Below are 5,041 nucleotides of genomic sequence, written 5' to 3'. Positions count from 1 at the left end.
TCCTGTGGCCAACAGCTGATAGAAGCCTTAATCAGGTAACCAAGGTCTCTTCTTCTGGGGCTGCAGAACCAGGTCTTCATCAATCCCTGGGCAAAGTCCAATGTCATTTCCTAGGGAAAGCAGGATTTCCCTTTACATTTGTAATGGTCCCAGCCCCACCGTTAGGAAGTGAATTTCAGTCTATCCTCTTAAATCCAAGAAAATTCTTAATTCTGTTTAACTTCTATCATTCCAGACAACTATGTTTTGAGATTTCCAATGAAACTGCAACAGTAATACTTTTTGACAAAGCTTCATGCTAGTATTGATTTTCAAGGCTAGGAAAAAATAGGATGACTTAATAAAACATCCACTGTTCAGGATGTAGTTCTCCGATAATAAAAATAATGGAAGAGTAGAAATGAGCACCAGTGATGTGTTGACTTCTCAACTCATGGCTAGCATTTATAAGGGTGGGAATTTAAGTTCTAGTAAGATTCCTCCTGTGTTTGCAGCCACAGTAAACTCTGTCAGAGAGAGGTTTTCTAGTAGATCTGCAGAAACTTTATACAGCTGGCAGAAGACCTAATTTATCAGGTCAAAGATGCCCATTTTGTTATGGTAAAAATCTCTTACATGGCTGGGACAATTAATGACATCGAGTTTTCTCCCTGCAATAATTCTTTGAGAAGCATAGGCATGTGGGGAGGAAATCTTTAACTAGACATTTAAAGATGCATCTAAGAAAAAAGATAATTCACTGACTGAAAAAACAGTGAGTAGTGGCCAGACATCTACTACAAAATCCTGAGCCATTGATTTGATAACGGAGTAATTTACTTTTCCTAACTGTAGCAGTTCACTGAAGCCACGCTAATTCAAGGACCAAAGTCCTTGAGGATCAAGTGAAAAGTTTCCCATTCACTTTAAAGTCAATGAGTTAAGTCAAGTCCCTACTACCCAATGACCTCCAAATTTTGCCAAGCACAGAGCTTCCCGGATAACCCCAAGTGCTGTTTGCTATTTTAATGTAGTTATTTAACACTAACACTAGTGGGGCTTAAAATCTTGAGCTGCATTTTCATTTCTCTTCTGAAGTATTTTTTTGGTAAGCTTGGAAAATTTGCCATGTAACCTCACATCAAATTCTAGTCATAGCTGCTAACTTCACATGCTCTTGCCAACCTCATCACTTTTTTGGTGCAAAGACTAGAAAGCAAGAAAAGTACCAAGAACAGCTAACACATTAAATGCATGTATCAAAACACAATCTATACCAAAATTAAGACTATTTTCACTTTTAACTTAAAAACCTGAACACAAAACCTTCTAATTTGACATCATTGATTACCTCTAGTCAGTCCAACTACATGTATATTTCTGCCACAATTTACAGAGTTTTACATAATTTTCTCACTGCATTAGTTAAAAGCATTCTCAGAAACAGCAATTTTGTTAGTGCTTCTCTTAGCTGGTATGTTTAACTAATATTAATTAACCCATAATATATTTATAGCAAAATCAAGACAAAACAGGGAGGTGTTACACACACATTAATGTTCTCTTTAAATATCTTAAGTTCATTAATACTTTAATTCACTTACTATTATAATAGCAACTCTTTCCATTACATTGGCATTAACTAATGCAGAACTGGTATTTCTGCACCATATTCCGCATCTACAGCAAGAGGACTAGAAGTCTCCCAGATGTCTTCCTTCTGTTTTAGGCCCTGTAGGACCATTCTACAAAGTATGGCTCATACAGATTTACGCACACAGCCACTGCAATAAATGTTCTTCCTGCCAGCCTATTTTGAGGCAGAAAGTTGTTATTTTTTATTCCAATAGTCGTGTAGCTTTTCCAGAGAGGAACTTTCACAATGTTGAGTCAAGTCATTTCACATTTGAGACCTCAGTAAAGTTAAATACCTATCCGGAAGTCTAGGTGTTCCAAGAACACCAGTGATATAAAAAACACTTTGCATTCATGATCTTGTATTTCAAGCCTAATAGGGCTGTTAGTGAATAACAAGCACATGGTGATGCTTCTCAATTTGTGAGGCATTTGTCTGGGTTGTTTTCTTTGTGTTAGAAAAGCCACAAATGTAGGCTATGAACAGCCATACTGAATGATACAAGCCTTAAAAAAAAAAAAAAAAAAAGAGTTTACAAAGTTGCATTTGTTACACCTATTTAAACTGCCCTATTACAAATGCCAAATACCTGTATATAATTCATTATACCAGATGGACTTCTACCTCAGTAAGTCTTAGCTAACAGCCTTGCATTATTCTTGTTTAAACATTTACCAATTAAACCTGTGTACTTTACTGGACACTGAATTATGATCCTTTTCAGAAATTATCCTTTTAAAACAAAAGCTGTAATTGAAGCTTAAGAGGAAAATCATGTAATGGAAATGTCCTTCAATCCCCGTTTAATTAACAGCACTGTGCATAAATACAAGCTGAGCTACTCATTTCCTTGACAATGCCTCTCAAAGTATAAGACGTTATCTCCCAGAAAATCTCCAGATTAAAGTGCTCTGGCTTGTGCCACTTCAAGCCACTCCTATCCTATTGTCTTCTCAATCAGTTCATAGGACACCTGGCCTTTTTTCTTTTTTTAAAATTGATGTTTTTGAGATTAACACTTTGAACATCATGCTTTACACATGCAGACCTCTACATCCACACAAAGTCCAGAAATCTATTTACAATAGTTCACAGCTGTCATTTGCCGTATCAGATTGAAATGCGTACAAGACAGGACACACAGACTTCCGAATAAATTCTGTCCAAACCTACTGAGCACACCAAGAACGGCTTTACATGAGTATTGCCATCTTTGGTCAAGAACACACTTCGGGTCTTCAACATTTTTAACCTCAATTGCACAAAAAAAGACTGAGTCCAACAGCTCTTTCATCTGGCATAACCATGACATTAACTTGTAGAAATAAAGCATTCTCGTTTTAGCTTTCAGCTGGCAAATGTTTATGGGCCTTTGACGTGCATACTTACATGAGTCCTTTAGATTTGAGGCAGCAAAGTTAGGTACCTACATGAACATATATACAAGCAAGTTCTCTTGTTAGTTGGATTGAAGGAATTGTTCTTTACTCAAAGAGTTTATCATAAACAAAAATGTGTAAATTCATACCAGTCACTGAAAAAGTTTCTAGAGATATGCAACAATTATTTGAGTTTAATAAACTTGTCAATGTATTGAACTTTTACTTTCAAATCTATATTTTTAGATAGTCAATGACAAGAGAACCTTCATTTAGCACCTAATTCAATTTAGTCCATATTCTGCATTGCACGATGCAGTACAACTCTGTAAGGACAGTAACCATCCACTAAATCATCCAGCTTGCAGCACTGTATGTATACAGGATTCATTTCTTCTTATTATCTAGTCTTTCACACTAACAAGGTTTTGTATACTGCTACCCAAACTGCATTTTGGTGAACTAAATTGTTTATTTTTCCTTCTTAAGTAGTTAGGTTACTGCTAATTGTTAAATAGCTTTAGGGCGGATAACTGAGTTTTGCTTTGCAGTGTATTGAAAAATGAACTAGTTTCTTCTCCAGAAACTAATACACCTCCTCTCCTAAATAATTAAGCTTCACATTTTGAGGAAAACAAATAGAATATTTGCAAGACAGCAGTAGTTTTTATTGCACCAGAGAATGCTTTCCCTGATAAAGATTTGAAAAATAGGAATGGATGACCACACTCCTAGCACCTCAGAGCACATTTCTCTCTCCCACAGTGTCAGCAGTAGGGGATGAGCACTGCAGCCAAAATTCCAATCAAGTTCCAGCATGTGCTGTTTCCTAATAGCTGTCCCCAGCCTGCTCCTTTTTTCAGACCCTACAGATTGCCCTTTGGGGATATCTATTTTTTCCATTGACTAGACACAGTGGCTTAGAGCGGAATCCAGGCTGTTTGCTTGTGGCCCTTGAAGCTCAGTTTTCCCAGAGGCAACAGAAGTAAGGAAATATGGCATACGTTCAAGTTCAGAAGCTGAAAAGGAAACAGTTTAACGCAGTGAATAAACCTTACAAAACTCGACAAATACAGCATTTCACACAATGATGTAATGACAAAGTCAATATGGCTCTTTCATAAACACTACAGACTGGATAGCATTGTTTGAGACTTTTTAATATTCAGCAGATTAAGGACGTATAAAAAAGTGTCAACCACGCAGCAGTAAAACACTACAGACTGGATAGCATTGTTTGAGACGTATAAAAAAAGTGTCAACCACGCAGCAGTAAAAAAAATGGAATTCTTGGGTATTATGAGCAAAACATCACTAGTGTCTATTACCACCAAGTGTGTGTCAGGTCATTCTCATTTGAGTAATGAAATGTTACTTCTCTCACATCAAATGGCACTTTTAGATACACATACAATGCGATCACCTCAGTGACAAGTCTTCTGGACTTATTCAAGATGTTGCTATACAATACCTCTGGAAGATGCATGCAGTATGCAAAACATTTTGAAATTAAGTTCTAGGTGTCTCTAATTTATATAAGGGGAAACAAAAATTTAGTCCATCTTTCTCTTTTTTCCTTTAGCAGTTTTGGAGGTATGCTCATTTTCAGCATTTGGTTCCCAGAGTGCATTTCTTACAAATCTAGAAGCAGCTCCTTTATCGAGTTTGGATGCCTTTTTCTTGTCTGCTATTTCTTTGACCTTGTTCATGTATGTCCTTATTCTCTCCTGGGGTGGGGGGAAGAAAAAAAAAAAGTATATTTCACACCATTCTCCAAGACTGCTGCTGCTAATATAAAATCAATGAGTAGAAGCTCTCCACACTGTATATTTCTATAATACCTAGAAAAACAGCATCATTTAAATATATATACCAGGCTTTTTGCAAACTTGAGGCTTCCCCTTTAGCAGATTTTCCAGCACAGGTACCTACCATACCAATATCAGCATGACATCCACTGTCACAGGAACATGAAAAGTCCTACAGAGATGAGACTCTACATCTAATTTACAGTGACACAAGAATAGTTCTTGCAAGCAAAGTTAGA

At 36.7% G+C, this 5,041-nt stretch overlaps 1 pseudogene; it reads right to left on the bottom strand.

Annotated features, from left to right (window-relative positions):
- Positions 1–4,547: 4,547 nt before the first annotated feature.
- Positions 4,548–4,721, bottom strand: LOC104158555 (annotated as a pseudogene).
- Positions 4,722–5,041: the final 320 nt, after the last annotated feature.

Source organism: Cariama cristata, unplaced genomic scaffold (assembly GCF_000690535.1).
Source record: "Cariama cristata isolate BGI_N322 unplaced genomic scaffold, ASM69053v1 scaffold32592, whole genome shotgun sequence".
NCBI lineage: Eukaryota > Metazoa > Chordata > Aves > Cariamiformes > Cariamidae > Cariama > Cariama cristata.
The sequence above is the reverse complement of the archived record's forward strand: the minus strand, read 5'-3'. Positions and strand labels throughout refer to the sequence as shown.